The sequence below is a fragment of the Pelmatolapia mariae genome, linkage group LG15 (genome assembly GCF_036321145.2).
Source record: "Pelmatolapia mariae isolate MD_Pm_ZW linkage group LG15, Pm_UMD_F_2, whole genome shotgun sequence".
Taxonomy (NCBI): domain Eukaryota; kingdom Metazoa; phylum Chordata; class Actinopteri; order Cichliformes; family Cichlidae; genus Pelmatolapia; species Pelmatolapia mariae.
The window spans coordinates 20,102,512-20,121,695 of NC_086240.1; positions in this window are offsets into that span (position 1 = coordinate 20,102,512).

Consider the following 19,184-nt stretch of genomic DNA (forward strand, 5'->3'; position numbering starts at 1 on the left):
TCCACCTCGGGCCTGAAGGAAGCTAGCAAGGAGGGGAGTGCGCAGCAGCCCAGGAACAGATTCAAGCCCTGAAACATAAGGAGATTGGAAAGAAAGCGACATGAATTCTGGAGGGAACCTCCAGTTCTCCACGCCGGGTCTGAAGGTAGCTAGCAAACAGGTGAGAGTGCAGCAGCCCAGGAACGGATTCAAGCCCTGAAACATAAGGAGATTGGAAAGAAAGCGACATGAATTCTTGAAATTTCTACAAGAAGCTTCACCTCCCACCTCAGAAGCTTCTTCAGCTCCTGGGACTGTCCGCATTTTCCTTTTTTTTGTCCCTAAAAAAACAAAAAGAAAAGGAAATTAGGTCAGGGTACTTTAAGTAGTTTTCCACGCTGGCTCTGACGGAAGCTTGCAAGCAGGTGAGATCGTTACCAGAGGGCAGGAGCCCAGGAACAGATTCAAGCCCTGAAACATAAGGAGATTGGAAAGAAAGCGACATGAATTCTGGAGGGAACCTCCAGTTTTCCACGCCGGGACTGACAGAAGCTAGCAAGCAGGTGAGAGTGCAGCAGCCCAGGAACAGATTCAAGCCCTGAAACATAAAGAGATTGGAAAGAAAGCGACATGAATTCTGGAGGGAACCTCCAGTTTTCCACGCCGGGTCTGACGGAATCTAGCAAGCAGGTGAGATCGTTACCAGAGGGCAGGAGCCCAGGAACAGATTCAAGCCTTGAAACATAAAGAGATTGGAAAGAAAGCGACATGAATTCTGGAGGGAACCTCCAGTTTTCCACGCCGGGTCTGACGGAAGGTAGCAAGGAGGGGAGTGCGCAGCAGCCCAGGAACAGATTCAAGCCCTGAAAAATAAAGAGATTGGAAAGAAAGCGACAAGAATTCTGGAGGGAACCTCCAGTTTTCCACGCCGGGACTGACAGAAGCTAGCAAGCAGGTGAGAGTGCAGCAGCCCAGGAACAGATTCAAGCCCTGAAACATAAAGAGATTGGAAAGAAAGCAACATGAATTCTGGAGGGAACCTCCAATTTTCCACGCCGGGTCTGACGGAAGCTAGCAAGCAGGTGAGATCGTTACCAGAAGGCAGGAGCCCAGGAACAGATTCAAGACCTGAAACATAAGGAGATTGGAAAGAAAGCGACATGAATTCTGGAGGGAACCTCCAGTTTTCCACCACGGGTCTGAAGGAAGCTAGCAAGGAGGGGAGTGCGCAGCAGCCCAGGAACAGATTCAAGCCCTGAAACATAAGGAGATTGGAAAGAAAGCGACATGAATTCTGGAGGGAACCTCCAGTTTTCCACCCCGGGTCTGAAGGTAGCTAGCAAACACGTGAGAGTGCAGCAGCCCAGGAACGGATTCAAGCCCTGAAACATAAGGAGATTGGAAAGAAAGCGACATGAATTCTTGAAATTTCTACAAGAAGCTTCACCTCCCACCTCAGAAGCTTCTTCAGCTCCTGGGACTGTCCGCATTTTCTTTTTTTTTTGTCCCTAAAAAAATAAAAAGAAAAGGAAATTAGGTCAGGGTACTTTAAGTAGTTTTCCACGCTGGCTCTGACGGAAGCTTGCAAGCAGGTGAGATCGTTACCAGAGGGCAGGAGCCCAGGAACAGATTCAAGCCCTGAAACATAAGGAGATTGGAAAGAAAGCGACATGAATTCTGGAGGGAACCTCCAGTTTTCCACGCCGGGTCTGACGGAAGCTAGCAAGGAGGGGAGTGCGCAGCAGCCCAGGAACAGATTCAAGCCCTGAAACATAAGGAGATTGGAAAGAAAGCGACATGAATTCTGGAGGGAACCTCCAGTTTTCCACCCCGGGTCTGAAGGAAGCTAGCAAGCAGGTGAGATCGTTACCAGAGGGCAGGAGCCCAGGAACAGATTCAAGCCCTGAAACATAAGGAGATTGGAAAGAAAGCGACATGAATTCTGGAGGGAATCTCCAGTTTTCCACGCCGGGTCTGAAGGAAGCTAGCAAGCAGGTGAGAGTGCAGCAGCCCAGGAACGGATTCAAGTCCTGAAACATAAGGAGATTGGAAAGAAAGCGACATGAATTCTTGAAATTTCTACAAGAAGCTTCACCTCCCACCTCAGAAGCTTCTTCAGCTCCTGGGATTGTCCGCATTTTCCTTTTTTTTGTCCCTAAAAAAATAAAAAGAAAAGGAAATTAGGTCAGGGTACTTTAAGTAGTTTTCCACGCTGGCTCTGACGGAAGCTTGCAAGCAGGTGAGATCGTTACCAGAGGGCAGGAGCCCAGGAACAGATTCAAGCCCTGAAACATAAGGAGATTGGAAAGAAAGCGACATGAATTCTGGAGGGAACCTCCAGTTTTCCACGCTGGGTCTGACGGAAGCTAGCAAGGAGGGGAGTGCGCAGCAGCCCAGGAACAGATTCAAGCCCTGAAACATAAGGAGATTGGAAAGAAAGCGACAAGAATTCTGGAGGGAACCTCCAGTTTTCCACGCCGGGACTGACAGAAGCTAGCAAGCAGGTGAGAGTGCAGCAGACCAGGAACAGATTCAAGCCCTGAAACATAAGGAGATTGGAAAGAAAGCAACATGAATTCTGGAGGGAACCTCCAATTTTCCACGCCGGGTCTGACGGAAGCTAGCAAGCAGGTGAGATCGTTACCAGAAGGCAGGAGCCCAGGAACAGATTCAAGACCTGAAACATAAGGAGATTGGAAAGAAAGCGACATGAATTCTGGAGGGAACCTCCAGTTTTCAACCACGGGTCTGAAGGAAGCTAGCAAGGAGGGGAGTGCGCAGCAGCCCAGGAACAGATTCACGCCCTGAAACATAAGGAGATTGGAAAGAAAGCGACATGAATTCTGGAGGGAACCTCCAGTTTTCCACCCCGGGTCTGAAGGAAGCTAGCAAGGAGGGGAGTGCGCAGCAGCCCAGGAACGGATTCAAGCCCTGAAACATAAGGAGATTGGAAAGAAAGCGACATGAATTCTGGAGGGAACCTCCAGTTTTCCACCTCGGGTCTGAAGGAAGCTAGCAAGGAGGGGAGTGCGCAGCAGCCCAGGAACAGATTCAAGCCCTGAAACATAAGGAGATTGGAAAGAAAGTGACATGAATTCTTGAAATTTCTACAAGAAGCTTCACCTCCCACCTCAGAAGCTTCTTCAGCTCCTGGGACTGTCCGCATTTTCCTTTTTTTTGTCCCTAAAAAAACAAAAAGAAAAGGAAATTAGGTCAGGGTACTTTAAGTAGTTTTCCACGCTGGCTCTGACGGAAGCTTGCAAGCAGGTGAGATCGTTACCAGAGGGCAGGAGCCCAGGAACAGATTCAAACCCTGAAACATAAGGAGATTGGAAAGAAAGGGACATGAATTCTGGAGGAAACCTCCGGTTTTCCACGCCGGGTCTGACGGAAGCTAGCAAGCAGGTGAGAGTGCAGCAGCCCAGGAACAGATTCAAGCCCTGAAACATAAAGAGATTGGAAAGAAAGCGACATGTATTCTGGAGGGAACCTCCAGTTTTCCACGCTGGGACTGACGGAAGCTAGCAAGCAGGTGAGATCGTTACCAGAGGGCAGGAGTCCAGGAACAGATTCAAGCCCTGAAACATAAGGAGATTGGAAAGAAAGCAACATGAATTCTGGAGGGAACCTCAGTTTTCCACGCCGGGACTGACAGAAGCTAGCAAGCAGGTGAGAGTGCAGCAGACCAGGAACAGATTCAAGCCCTGAAACATAAGGAGATTGGAAAGAAAGCGACATGAATTCTGGAGGGAACCTGCAGTTTTCCACCCCGGGTCTGGCGGAAGCTAGCAAGCAGGGGAGTGCGCAGCAGCTCAGGAACAGATTCAAGCTCTGAAACATAAAGAGATTGGAAAGAAAGCGACATGAATTCTGGAGGGAAACTCCAGTTTTCTATGCCGGGTCTGAAGGAAGCTAGCAAGCAGGGGAGTGCGCAGCAGCCCAGGAACAGATTCAAGCTCTGAAACATAAAGAGATTGGAAAGAAAGCGACATGAATTCTGGAGGGAAACTCCAGTTTTCTATGCCGGGTCTGAAGGAAGCTAGCAAGCAGGGGAGTGCGCAGCAGCCCAGGAACAGATTCAAGCTCTGAAACATAAAGAGATTGGAAAGAAAGCGACATGAATTCTGGAGGGAACCTCCAGTTTTCCACGCCGGGTCTGACGGAAGCTAGCAAGCAGGTGAGATCGCTACCAGAGGGCAGGAGCCCAGGAACAGATTCAAGACCTGAAACATAAGGAGATTGGAAAGAAAGCGACATGAATTCTGGAGGGAACCTCCAGTTTTCCACGCCGGGTCTGACGGAAGCTAGCAAGGAGGGGAGTGCACAGCAGCCCAGGAACAGATTCAAGTCCTGAAAGATAAGGAGATTGGAAAGAAAGCGACATGAATTCTGGAGGGAACCTCCAGTTTTCCACACCGGGTGTGAAGGAAGCTAGCAAGGAGGTGAGAGTGCAGCAGCCCAGGAACAGATTCAAGTCCTGAAAGATAAGGAGATTGGAAAGAAAGCGACATGAATTCTGGAGGGAACCTCCAGTTTTCCACCCCGGGCCTGAAGGAAGCTAGCAAGGAGGGGAGTGCGCAGCAGCCCAGGAACAGATTCAAGTCCTGAAACATAAGGAGATTGGAAAGAAAGCGACATGAATTCTGGAGGGAACCTCCAGTTTTCCACCCCGGGCCTGAAGGAAGCTAGCAAGGAGGGGAGTGCGCAGCAGCCCAGGAACAGATTCAAGCCCTGAAACATAAGGAGATTGGAAAGAAAGCGACATGAATTCTGGAGGGAACCTCCAGTTCTCCACGCCGGGTCTGAAGGTAGCTAGCAAACAGGTGAGAGTGCAGCAGCCCAGGAACGGATTCAAGCCCTGAAACATAAGGAGATTGGAAAGAAAGCGACATGAATTCTTGAAATTTCTACAAGAAGCTTCACCTCCCACCTCAGAAGCTTCTTCAGCTCCTGGGACTGTCCGCATTTTCCTTTTTTTTTGTCCCTAAAAAAACAAAAAGAAAAGGAAATTAGGTCAGGGTACTTTAAGTAGTTTTCCACGCTGGCTCTGACGGAAGCTTGCAAGCAGGTGAGATCGTTACCAGAGGGCAGGAGCCCAGGAACAGATTCAAGCCCTGAAACATAAGGAGATTGGAAAGAAAGCGACATGAATTCTGGAGGGAACCTCCAGTTTTCCACGCCGGGACTGACAGAAGCTAGCAAGCAGGTGAGAGTGCAGCAGCCCAGGAACAGATTCAAGCCCTGAAACATAAAGAGATTGGAAAGAAAGCGACATGAATTCTGGAGGGAACCTCCAGTTTTCCACGCCGGGTCTGACGGAATCTAGCAAGCAGGTGAGATCGTTACCAGAGGGCAGGAGCCCAGGAACAGATTCAAGCCTTGAAACATAAAGAGATTGGAAAGAAAGCGACATGAATTCTGGAGGGAACCTCCAGTTTTCCACGCCGGGTCTGACGGAAGGTAGCAAGGAGGGGAGTGCGCAGCAGCCCAGGAACAGATTCAAGCCCTGAAAAATAAAGAGATTGGAAAGAAAGCGACAAGAATTCTGGAGGGAACCTCCAGTTTTCCACGCCGGGACTGACAGAAGCTAGCAAGCAGGTGAGAGTGCAGCAGCCCAGGAACAGATTCAAGCCCTGAAACATAAAGAGATTGGAAAGAAAGCAACATGAATTCTGGAGGGAACCTCCAATTTTCCACGCCGGGTCTGACGGAAGCTAGCAAGCAGGTGAGATCGTTACCAGAAGGCAGGAGCCCAGGAACAGATTCAAGACCTGAAACATAAGGAGATTGGAAAGAAAGCGACATGAATTCTGGAGGGAACCTCCAGTTTTCCACCACGGGCCTGAAGGAAGCTAGCAAGGAGGGGAGTGCGCAGCAGCCCAGGAACAGATTCAAGCCCTGAAACATAAGGAGATTGGAAAGAAAGCGACATGAATTCTGGAGGGAACCTCCAGTTTTCCACGCCGGGTCTGAAGGTAGCTAGCAAACACGTGAGAGTGCAGCAGCCCAGGAACGGATTCAAGCCCTGAAACATAAGGAGATTGGAAAGAAAGCGACATGAATTCTTGAAATTTCTACAAGAAGCTTCACCTCCCACCTCAGAAGCTTCTTCAGCTCCTGGGACTGTCCGCAATTTCCTTTTTTTTGTCCCTAAAAAAATAAAAAGAAAAGGAAATTAGGTCAGGGTACTTTAAGTAGTTTTCCACGCTGGCTCTGACGGAAGCTTGCAAGCAGGTGAGATCGTTACCAGAGGGCAGGAGCCCAGGAACAGATTCAAGCCCTGAAACATAAGGAGATTGGAAAGAAAGCGACATGAATTCTGGAGGGAACCTCCAGTTTTCCACGCCGGGTCTGACGGAAGCTAGCAAGGAGGGGAGTGCGCAGCAGCCCAGGAACAGATTCAAGCCCTGAAACATAAGGAGATTGGAAAGAAAGCGACATGAATTCTGGAGGGAACCTCCAGTTTTCCACCCCGGGTCTGAAGGAAGCTAGCAAGCAGGTGAGATCGTTACCAGAGGGCAGGAGCCCAGGAACAGATTCAAGCCCTGAAACATAAGGAGATTGGAAAGAAAGCGACATGAATTCTGGAGGGAACCTCCAGTTTTCCACGCCGGGTCTGAAGGAAGCTAGCAAGCAGGTGAGAGTGCAGCAGCCCAGGAACGGATTCAAGTCCTGAAACATAAGGAGATTGGAAAGAAAGCGACATGAATTCTTGAAATTTCTACAAGAAGCTTCACCTCCCACCTCAGAAGCTTCTTCAGCTCCTGGGATTGTCCGCATTTTCCTTTTTTTTGTCCCTAAAAAAATAAAAAGAAAAGGAAATTAGGTCAGGGTACTTTAAGTAGTTTTCCACGCTGGCTCTGACGGAAGCTTGCAAGCAGGTGAGATCGTTACCAGAGGGCAGGAGCTCAGGAACAGATTCAAGCCCTGAAACATAAGGAGATTGGAAAGAAAGCGACATGAATTCTGGAGGGAACCTCCAGTTTTCCACGCCGGGTCTGACGGAAGCTAGCAAGGAGGGGAGTGCGCAGCAGCCCAGGAACAGATTCAAGCCCTGAAACATAAGGAGATTGGAAAGAAAGCGACATGAATTCTGGAGGGAACCTCCAGTTTTCCACGCCGGGACTGACAGAAGCTAGCAAGCAGGTGAGAGTGCAGCAGACCAGGAACAGATTCAAGCCCTGAAACATAAGGAGATTGGAAAGAAAGCGACATGAATTCTGGAGGGAAACTCGAGTTCTCCACCCCGGGTCTGAAGGAAGCTAGCAAGCAGGGGAGTGCGCAGCAGCCCAGGAACAGATTCAAGCTCTGAAACATAAGGAGATTGGAAAGAAAGCGACATGAATTCTGGAGGGAAACTCGAGTTCTCCACCCCGGGTCTGAAGGAAGCTAGCAAGGAGGGGAGTGCGCAGCAGCCCAGGAACAGATTCAAGCCCTGAAACATAAGGAGATTGGAAAGAAAGCGACATGAATTCTGGAGGGAACCTCCAGTTTTCCACCCCGGGTCTGGCGGAAGCTAGCAAGCAGGGGAGTGCGCAGCAGCTCAGGAACAGATTCAAGCTCTGAAACATAAAGAGATTGGAAAGAAAGCGACATGAATTCTGGAGGGAAACTCCAGTTTTCTATGCCGGGTCTGAAGGAAGCTAGCAAGCAGGGGAGTGCGCAGCAGCCCAGGAACAGATTCAAGCTCTGAAACATAAAGAGATTGGAAAGAAAGCGACATGAATTCTGGAGGGAACCTCCAGTTTTTCACGCCGGGTCTGACGGAAGCTAGCAAGGAGGGGAGTGCACAGCAGCCCAGGAACAGATTCAAGTCCTGAAAGATAAGGAGATTGGAAAGAAAGCGACATGAATTCTGGAGGGAACCTCCAGTTTTCCACCCCGGGCCTGAAGGAAGCTAGCAAGGAGGGGAGTGCGCAGCAGCCCAGGAACAGATTCAAGTCCTGAAACATAAGGAGATTGGAAAGAAAGCGACATGAATTCTGGAGGGAACCTCCAGTTTTCCACCTCGGGCCTGAAGGAAGCTAGCAAGGAGGGGAGTGCGCAGCAGCCCAGGAACAGATTCAAGCCCTGAAACATAAGGAGATTGGAAAGAAAGCGACATGAATTCTGGAGGGAACCTCCAGTTCTCCACGCCGGGTCTGAAGGTAGCTAGCAAACAGGTGAGAGTGCAGCAGCCCAGGAACGGATTCAAGCCCTGAAACATAAGGAGATTGGAAAGAAAGCGACATGAATTCTTGAAATTTCTACAAGAAGCTTCACCTCCCACCTCAGAAGCTTCTTCAGCTCCTGGGACTGTCCGCATTTTCCTTTTTTTTGTCCCTAAAAAAACAAAAAGAAAAGGAAATTAGGTCAGGGTACTTTAAGTAGTTTTCCACGCTGGCTCTGACGGAAGCTTGCAAGCAGGTGAGATCGTTACCAGAGGGCAGGAGCCCAGGAACAGATTCAAGCCCTGAAACATAAGGAGATTGGAAAGAAAGCGACATGAATTCTGGAGGGAACCTCCAGTTTTCCACGCCGGGACTGACAGAAGCTAGCAAGCAGGTGAGAGTGCAGCAGCCCAGGAACAGATTCAAGCCCTGAAAGATAAAGAGATTGGAAAGAAAGCGACATGAATTCTGGAGGGAACCTCCAGTTTTCCACGCCGGGTCTGACGGAAGCTAGCAAGCAGGGGAGTGCGCAGCAGCCCAGGAACAGATTCAAGCTCTGAAACATAAGGAGATTGGAAAGAAAGCGACATGAATTCTGGAGGGAAACTCGAGTTCTCCACCCCGGGTCTGAAGGAAGCTAGCAAGCAGGGGAGTGCGCAGCAGCCCAGGAACAGATTCAAGCTCTGAAACATAAGGAGATTGGAAAGAAAGCGACATGAATTCTGGAGGGAAACTCGAGTTCTCCACCCCGGGTCTGAAGGAAGCTAGCAAGGAGGGGAGTGCGCAGCAGCCCAGGAACAGATTCAAGCCCTGAAACATAAGGAGATTGGAAAGAAAGCGACATGAATTCTGGAGGGAACCTCCAGTTTTCCACCCCGGGTCTGGCGGAAGCTAGCAAGCAGGGGAGTGCGCAGCAGCTCAGGAACAGATTCAAGCTCTGAAACATAAAGAGATTGGAAAGAAAGCGACATGAATTCTGGAGGGAAACTCCAGTTTTCTATGCCGGGTCTGAAGGAAGCTAGCAAGCAGGGGAGTGCGCAGCAGCCCAGGAACAGATTCAAGCTCTGAAACATAAAGAGATTGGAAAGAAAGCGACATGAATTCTGGAGGGAACCTCCAGTTTTTCACGCCGGGTCTGACGGAAGCTAGCAAGGAGGGGAGTGCACAGCAGCCCAGGAACAGATTCAAGTCCTGAAAGATAAGGAGATTGGAAAGAAAGCGACATGAATTCTGGAGGGAACCTCCAGTTTTCCACCCCGGGCCTGAAGGAAGCTAGCAAGGAGGGGAGTGCGCAGCAGCCCAGGAACAGATTCAAGTCCTGAAACATAAGGAGATTGGAAAGAAAGCGACATGAATTCTGGAGGGAACCTCCAGTTTTCCACCTCGGGCCTGAAGGAAGCTAGCAAGGAGGGGAGTGCGCAGCAGCCCAGGAACAGATTCAAGCCCTGAAACATAAGGAGATTGGAAAGAAAGCGACATGAATTCTGGAGGGAACCTCCAGTTCTCCACGCCGGGTCTGAAGGTAGCTAGCAAACAGGTGAGAGTGCAGCAGCCCAGGAACGGATTCAAGCCCTGAAACATAAGGAGATTGGAAAGAAAGCGACATGAATTCTTGAAATTTCTACAAGAAGCTTCACCTCCCACCTCAGAAGCTTCTTCAGCTCCTGGGACTGTCCGCATTTTCCTTTTTTTTGTCCCTAAAAAAACAAAAAGAAAAGGAAATTAGGTCAGGGTACTTTAAGTAGTTTTCCACGCTGGCTCTGACGGAAGCTTGCAAGCAGGTGAGATCGTTACCAGAGGGCAGGAGCCCAGGAACAGATTCAAGCCCTGAAACATAAGGAGATTGGAAAGAAAGCGACATGAATTCTGGAGGGAACCTCCAGTTTTCCACGCCGGGACTGACAGAAGCTAGCAAGCAGGTGAGAGTGCAGCAGCCCAGGAACAGATTCAAGCCCTGAAAGATAAAGAGATTGGAAAGAAAGCGACATGAATTCTGGAGGGAACCTCCAGTTTTCCACGCCGGGTCTGACGGAATCTAGCAAGCAGGTGAGATCGTTACCAGAGGGCAGGAGCCCAGGAACAGATTCAAGCCTTGAAACATAAAGAGATTGGAAAGAAAGCGACATGAATTCTGGAGGGAACCTCCAGTTTTCCACGCCGGGTCTGACGGAAGGTAGCAAGGAGGGGAGTGCGCAGCAGCCCAGGAACAGATTCAAGCCCTGAAAAATAAAGAGATTGGAAAGAAAGCGACAAGAATTCTGGAGGGAACCTCCAGTTTTCCACGCCGGGACTGACAGAAGCTAGCAAGCAGGTGAGAGTGCAGCAGCCCAGGAACAGATTCAAGCCCTGAAACATAAAGAGATTGGAAAGAAAGCAACATGAATTCTGGAGGGAACCTCCAATTTTCCACGCCGGGTCTGACGGAAGCTAGCAAGCAGGTGAGATCGTTACCAGAAGGCAGGAGCCCAGGAACAGATTCAAGACCTGAAACATAAGGAGATTGGAAAGAAAGCGACATGAATTCTGGAGGGAACCTCCAGTTTTCCACCCCGGGTCTGAAGGTAGCTAGCAAACACGTGAGAGCGCAGCAGCCCAGGAACGGATTCAAGCCCTGAAACATAAGGAGATTGGAAAGAAAGCGACATGAATTCTTGAAATTTCTACAAGAAGCTTCACCTCCCACCTCAGAAGCTTCTTCAGCTCCTGGGACTGTCCGCATTTTCTTTTTTTTTGTCCCTAAAAAAATAAAAAGAAAAGGAAATTAGGTCAGGGTACTTTAAGTAGTTTTCCACGCTGGCTCTGACGGAAGCTTGCAAGCAGGTGAGATCGTTACCAGAGGGCAGGAGCCCAGGAACAGATTCAAGCCCTGAAACATAAGGAGATTGGAAAGAAAGCGACATGAATTCTGGAGGGAACCTCCAGTTTTCCACGCCGGGTCTGACGGAAGCTAGCAAGGAGGGGAGTGCGCAGCAGCCCAGGAACAGATTCAAGCCCTGAAACATAAGGAGATTGGAAAGAAAGCGACATGAATTCTGGAGGGAACCTCCAGTTTTCCACCCCGGGTCTGAAGGAAGCTAGCAAGCAGGTGAGATCGTTACCAGAGGGCAGGAGCCCAGGAACAGATTCAAGCCCTGAAACATAAGGAGATTGGAAAGAAAGCGACATGAATTCTGGAGGGAACCTCCAGTTTTCCACGCCGGGTCTGAAGGAAGCTAGCAAGCAGGTGAGAGTGCAGCAGCCCAGGAACGGATTCAAGTCCTGAAACATAAGGAGATTGGAAAGAAAGCGACATGAATTCTTGAAATTTCTACAAGAAGCTTCACCTCCCACCTCAGAAGCTTCTTCAGCTCCTGGGATTGTCCGCATTTTCCTTTTTTTTGTCCCTAAAAAAATAAAAAGAAAAGGAAATTAGGTCAGGGTACTTTAAGTAGTTTTCCACGCTGGCTCTGACGGAAGCTAGCAAGCAGGTGAGATCGTTACCAGAAGGCAGGAGCCCAGGAACAGATTCAAGACCTGAAACATAAGGAGATTGGAAAGAAAGCGACATGAATTCTGGAGGGAACCTCCAGTTTTCAACCACGGGTCTGAAGGAAGCTAGCAAGGAGGGGAGTGCGCAGCAGCCCAGGAACAGATTCACGCCCTGAAACATAAGGAGATTGGAAAGAAAGCGACATGAATTCTGGAGGGAACCTCCAGTTTTCCACCCCGGGTCTGAAGGAAGCTAGCAAGGAGGGGAGTGCGCAGCAGCCCAGGAACGGATTCAAGCCCTGAAACATAAGGAGATTGGAAAGAAAGCGACATGAATTCTTGAAATTTCTACAAGAAGCTTCACCTCCCACCTCAGAAGCTTCTTCAGCTCCTGGGACTGTCCGCATTTTCCTTTTTTTTGTCCCTAAAAAAACAAAAAGAAAAGGAAATTAGGTCAGGGTACTTTAAGTAGTTTTCCAAGCTGGCTCTGACGGAAGCTTGCAAGCAGGTGAGATCGTTACCAGAGGGCAGGAGCCCAGGAACAGATTCAAACCCTGAAACATAAGGAGATTGGAAAGAAAGGGACATGAATTCTGGAGGAAACCTCCGGTTTTCCACGCCGGGTCTGACGGAAGCTAGCAAGGAGGTGAGAGTGCAGCAGCCCAGGAACAGATTCAAGCCCTGAAACATAAAGAGATTGGAAAGAAAGCGACATGTATTCTGGAGGGAACCTCCAGTTTTCCACGCTGGGACTGACGGAAGCTAGCAAGCAGGTGAGATCGTTACCAGAGGGCAGGAGCCCAGGAACAGATTCAAACCCTGAAACATAAGGAGATTGGAAAGAAAGGGACATGAATTCTGGAGGAAACCTCCGGTTTTCCACGCCGGGTCTGACGGAAGCTAGCAAGGAGGTGAGAGTGCAGCAGCCCAGGAACAGATTCAAGCCCTGAAACATAAGGAGATTGGAAAGAAAGCAACATGAATTCTGGAGGGAACCTCCAGTTTTCCACGCCGGGACTGACAGAAGCTAGCAAGCAGGTGAGAGTGCAGCAGACCAGGAACAGATTCAAGCCCTGAAACATAAGGAGATTGGAAAGAAAGCGACATGAATTCTGGAGGGAACCTCCAGTTTTCCACCCCGGGTCTGGCGGAAGCTAGCAAGCAGGGGAGTGCGCAGCAGCTCAGGAACAGATTCAAGCTCTGAAACATAAAGAGATTGGAAAGAAAGCGACATGAATTCTGGAGGGAAACTCCAGTTTTCTATGCCGGGTCTGAAGGAAGCTAGCAAGCAGGGGAGTGCGCAGCAGCCCAGGAACAGATTCAAGCTCTGAAACATAAAGAGATTGGAAAGAAAGCGACATGAATTCTGGAGGGAAACTCCAGTTTTCTATGCCGGGTCTGAAGGAAGCTAGCAAGCAGGGGAGTGCGCAGCAGCCCAGGAACAGATTCAAGCTCTGAAACATAAAGAGATTGGAAAGAAAGCGACATGAATTCTGGAGGGAACCTCCAGTTTTCCACGCCGGGTCTGACGGAAGCTAGCAAGGAGGGGAGTGCACAGCAGCCCAGGAACAGATTCAAGTCCTGAAAGATAAGGAGATTGGAAAGAAAGCGACAAGAATTCTGGAGGGAACCTCCAGTTTTCCACACCGGGTGTGAAGGAAGCTAGCAAGGAGGTGAGAGTGCAGCAGCCCAGGAACAGATTCAAGCCCTGAAACATAAGGAGATTGGAAAGAAAGCGACATGAATTCTGGAGGGAACCTCCAGTTTTCCACCCCGGGCCTGAAGGAAGCTAGCAAGGAGGGGAGTGCGCAGCAGCCCAGGAACAGATTCAAGTCCTGAAACATAAGGAGATTGGAAAGAAAGCGACATGAATTCTGGAGGGAACCTCCAGTTTTCCACCCCGGGCCTGAAGGAAGCTAGCAAGGAGGGGAGTGCGCAGCAGCCCAGGAACAGATTCAAGCCCTGAAACATAAGGAGATTGGAAAGAAAGCGACATGAATTCTGGAGGGAACCTCCAGTTCTCCACGCCGGGTCTGAAGGTAGCTAGCAAACAGGTGAGAGTGCAGCAGCCCAGGAACGGATTCAAGCCCTGAAACATAAGGAGATTGGAAAGAAAGCGACATGAATTCTTGAAATTTCTACAAGAAGCTTCACCTCCCACCTCAGAAGCTTCTTCAGCTCCTGGGACTGTCCGCATTTTCCTTTTTTTTGTCCCTAAAAAAACAAAAAGAAAAGGAAATTAGGTCAGGGTACTTTAAGTAGTTTTCCACGCTGGCTCTGACGGAAGCTTGCAAGCAGGTGAGATCGTTACCAGAGGGCAGGAGCCCAGGAACAGATTCAAGCCCTGAAACATAAGGAGATTGGAAAGAAAGCGACATGAATTCTGGAGGGAACCTCAAGTTTTCCACGCCGGGACTGACAGAAGCTAGCAAGCAGGTGAGAGTGCAGCAGCCCAGGAACAGATTCAAGCCCTGAAACATAAAGAGATTGGAAAGAAAGCGACATGAATTCTGGAGGGAACCTCCAGTTTTCCACGCCGGGTCTGGCGGAATCTAGCAAGCAGGTGAGATCGTTACCAGAGCGCAGGAGCCCAGGAACAGATTCAAGCCTTGAAACATAAAGAGATTGGAAAGAAAGCGACATGAATTCTGGAGGGAACCTCCAGTTTTCCACGCCGGGTCTGACGGAAGGTAGCAAGGAGGGGAGTGCGCAGCAGCCCAGGAACAGATTCAAGCCCTGAAAAATAAAGAGATTGGAAAGAAAGCGACAAGAATTCTGGAGGGAACCTCCAGTTTTCCACCCGGGACTGACAGAAGCTAGCAAGCAGGTGAGAGTGCAGCAGCCCAGGAACAGATTCAAGCCCTGAAACATAAAGAGATTGGAAAGAAAGCAACATGAATTCTGGAGGGAACCTCCAATTTTCTACGCCGGGTCTGACGGAAGCTAGCAAGCAGGTGAGATCGTTACCAGAAGGCAGGAGCCCAGGAACAGATTCAAGACCTGAAACATAAGGAGATTGGAAAGAAAGCGACATGAATTCTGGAGGGAACCTCCAGTTTTCCACCACGGGTCTGAAGGAAGCTAGCAAGGAGGGGAGTGCGCAGCAGCCCAGGAACAGATTCAAGCCCTGAAACATAAGGAGATTGGAAAGAAAGCGACATGAATTCTGGAGGGAACCTCCAGTTTTCCACCCCGGGTCTGAAGGTAGCTAGCAAACACGTGAGAGTGCAGCAGCCCAGGAACGGATTCAAGCCCTGAAACATAAGGAGATTGGAAAGAAAGCGACATGAATTCTTGAAATTTCTACAAGAAGCTTCACCTCCCACCTCAGAAGCTTCTTCAGCTCCTGGGACTGTCCGCATTTTCTTTTTTTTTGTCCCTAAAAAAATAAAAAGAAAAGGAAATTAGGTCAGGGTACTTTAAGTAGTTTTCCACGCTGGCTCTGACGGAAGCTTGCAAGCAGGTGAGATCGTTACCAGAGGGCAGGAGCCCAGGAACAGATTCAAGCCCTGAAACATAAGGAGATTGGAAAGAAAGCGACATGAATTCTGGAGGGAACCTCCAGTTTTCCACGCCGGGTCTGACGGAAGCTAGCAAGGAGGGGAGTGCGCAGCAGCCCAGGAACAGATTCAAGCCCTGAAACATAAGGAGATTGGAAAGAAAGCGACATGAATTCTGGAGGGAACCTCCAGTTTTCCACCCCGGGTCTGAAGGAAGCTAGCAAGCAGGTGAGATCGTTACCAGAGGGCAGGAGCCCAGGAACAGATTCAAGCCCTGAAACATAAGGAGATTGGAAAGAAAGCGACATGAATTCTGGAGGGAACCTCCAGTTTTCCACGCCGGGTCTGAAGGAAGCTAGCAAGCAGGTGAGAGTGCAGCAGCCCAGGAACGGATTCAAGTCCTGAAACATAAGGAGATTGGAAAGAAAGCGACATGAATTCTTGAAATTTCTACAAGAAGCTTCACCTCCCACCTCAGAAGCTTCTTCAGCTCCTGGGATTGTCCGCATTTTCCTTTTTTTTGTCCCTAAAAAAATAAAAAGAAAAGGAAATTAGGTCAGGGTACTTTAAGTAGTTTTCCACGCTGGCTCTGACGGAAGCTAGCAAGCAGGTGAGATCGTTACCAGAAGGCAGGAGCCCAGGAACAGATTCAAGACCTGAAACATAAGGAGATTGGAAAGAAAGCGACATGAATTCTGGAGGGAACCTCCAGTTTTCAACCACGGGTCTGAAGGAAGCTAGCAAGGAGGGGAGTGCGCAGCAGCCCAGGAACAGATTCACGCCCTGAAACATAAGGAGATTGGAAAGAAAGCGACATGAATTCTGGAGGGAACCTCCAGTTTTCCACCCCGGGTCTGAAGGAAGCTAGCAAGGAGGGGAGTGTGCAGCAGCCCAGGAACGGATTCAAGCCCTGAAACATAAGGAGATTGGAAAGAAAGCGACATGAATTCTTGAAATTTCTACAAGAAGCTTCACCTCCCACCTCAGAAGCTTCTTCAGCTCCTGGGACTGTCCGCATTTTCCTTTTTTTTGTCCCTAAAAAAACAAAAAGAAAAGGAAATTAGGTCAGGGTACTTTAAGTAGTTTTCCACGCTGGCTCTGACGGAAGCTTGCAAGCAGGTGAGATCGTTACCAGAGGGCAGGAGCCCAGGAACAGATTCAAACCCTGAAACATAAGGAGATTGGAAAGAAAGGGACATGAATTCTGGAGGAAACCTCCGGTTTTCCACGCCGGGTCTGACGGAAGCTAGCAAGCAGGTGAGAGTGCAGCAGCCCAGGAACAGATTCAAGCCCTGAAACATAAAGAGATTGGAAAGAAAGCGACATGTATTCTGGAGGGAACCTCCAGTTTTCCACGCTGGGACTGAAGGAAGCTAGCAAGCAGGTGAGATCGTTACCAGAGGGCAGGAGTCCAGGAACAGATTCAAGCCCTGAAACATAAGGAGATTGGAAAGAAAGCAACATGAATTCTGGAGGGAACCTCCAGTTTTCCACGCCGGGACTGACAGAAGCTAGCAAGCAGGTGAGAGTGCAGCAGACCAGGAACAGATTCAAGCCCTGAAACATAAGGAGATTGGAAAGAAAGCGACATGAATTCTTGAATTTCTACAAGAAGCTTCACCTCCCACCTCAGAAGCTTCTTCAGCTCCTGGGACTGTCCGCATTTTCCTTTTTTTTGTCCCTAAAAAAACAAAAAGAAAAGGAAATTAGGTCAGGGTACTTTAAGTAGTTTTCCACGCTGGCTCTGACGGAAGCTTGCAAGCAGGTGAGATCGTTACCAGAGGGCAGGAGCCCAGGAACAGATTCAAGCCCTGAAACATAAGGAGATTGGAAAGAAAGCGACATGAATTCTGGAGGGAACCTCCAGTTTTCCACGCCGGGACTGACAGAAGCTAGCAAGCAGGTGAGAGTGCAGCAGCCCAGGAACAGATTCAAGCCCTGAAAGATAAAGAGACTGGAAAGAAAGCGACATGAATTCTGGAGGGAACCTCCAGTTTTCCACGCCGGGTCTGACGGAATCTAGCAAGCAGGTGAGATCGTTACCAGAGGGCAGGAGCCCAGGAACAGATTCAAGCCCTGAAACATAAAGAGATTGGAAAGAAAGCGACATGAATTCTGGAGGGAACCTCCAGTTTTCCACGCCGGGTCTGACGGAAGGTAGCAAGGAGGGGAGTGCGCAGCAGCCCAGGAACAGATTCAAGCCCTGAAAAATAAAGAGATTGGAAAGAAAGCGACAAGAATTCTGGAGGGAACCTCCAGTTTTCCACGCCGAGACTGACAGAAGCTAGCAAGCAGGTGAGAGTGCAGCAGCCCAGGAACAGATTCAAGCCCTGAAACATAAAGAGATTGGAAAGAAAGCAACATGAATTCTGGAGGGAACCTCCAATTTTCCACGCCGGGTCTGACGGAAGCTAGCAAGCAGGTGAGATCGTTACCAGAAGGCAGGAGCCCAGGAACAGATTCAAGACCTGAAACATAAGGAGATTGGAAAGAAAGCGACATGAATTCTGGAGGGAACCTCCAGTTTTCCACCCCGGGTCTGAAGGAAGCTAGCAAGGAGGGGAGTGCGCAGCAGCCCAGGAACAGATTCAAGCCCTGAAACATAAGGAGATTGGAAAGAAAGCGACATGAATTCTGGAGGGAACCTCCAGTTTTCCACGCCGGGTCTGAAGGAAGCTAGCAAGCAGGTGAGAGTGCAGCAGCCCAGGAACAGATTCAAGTCCTGAAACATAAGGAGATTGGAAAGAAAGCGACATGAATTCTTGAAATTTCTACAAGAAGCTTCACCTCCCACCTCAGAAGCTTCTTCAGCTCCTGGGACTGTCCGCATTTTCCTTTTTTTTGTCCCTAAAAAAACAAAAAGAAAAGGAAATTAGGTCAGGGTACTTTAAGTAGTTTTCCACGCTGGCTCTGACGGAAGCTTGCAAGCAGGTGAGATCGTTACCAGAGGGCAGGAGCCCAGGAACAGATTCAAGCCCTGAAACATAAGGAGATTGGAAAGAAAGCGACATGAATTCTGGAGGGAACCTCCAGTTTTCCACGCCGGGTCTGACAGAAGCTAGCAAGGAGGGGAGTGCACAGAAGCCCAGGAACAGATTCAAGCCCTGAAACATAAAGAGATTGGAAAGAAAGCGACATGAATTCTGGAGGGAACCTCCAGTTTTCCACGCCGGGTCTGACGGAAGCTAGCAAGCAGGTGAGAGTGCAGCAGCCCAGGAACAGATTCAAGCCCTGAAACATAAAGAGATTGGAAAGAAAGCGACATGAATTCTGGAGGGAACCTCCAGTTTTCCACGCTGGGTCTGACGGAAGCTTGCAAGCAGGTGAGATCGTTACCAGAGGGCAGGAGCCCAGGAACAGATTCAAGCCCTGAAACATAAGGAGATTGGAAAGAAAGAGATATGAATTCTTGAAATTTCTACAAGAAGCTTCACCTCCCACCTCAGAAGCTTCTTCAGCTCCTGGGACTGTCCGCATTTTCCTTTTTTTTGTCCCTAAAAAGAGAAAAAGAAAAGGAAATTAGGTCAGGGTACTTTAAGTAGTTTTCCACGCTGGCTCTGACGGAAGCTTGCAAGCAGGTGAGATCGTTACCAGAGGGCAGGAGCCCAGGAACAGATTCAAGCCCTGAAACATAAGGAGATCGGAAAGAAAGCGACATGAATTCTGGAGGGAACCTCCAGTTTTCCACGCTGGGTCTGACGGAAGCTAGCAAGCAGGTGAGATCGTTACCAGAGGGCAGGAGTCCAGGAACAGATTCAAGCCCTGAAACATAAGGAGATTGGAAAGAAAGCAACATGAATTCTGGAGGGAAGCTCCAGTTTTCCACGCAGTCTCTGACGGAAGCTAGCAAGGAGGGGAGTGCGCAGCAGCCCAGGAACAGATTCAAGCCCTGAAACATAAGGAGATTGGAAAGAAAGCGACATGAATTCTGGAGGGAACCTGGAGTTTTCCACGCCGGTTCTGATCTCACCTAGCAAGCAGGTGAGATCGTTACCAGAGTGCAGCAGCTCAGGAAGAGATTCAAGCTCTGAAACATAAGGAGATTGGAAAGAAAGCGACATGAATTCTTGAAATTTCTACAAGAAGC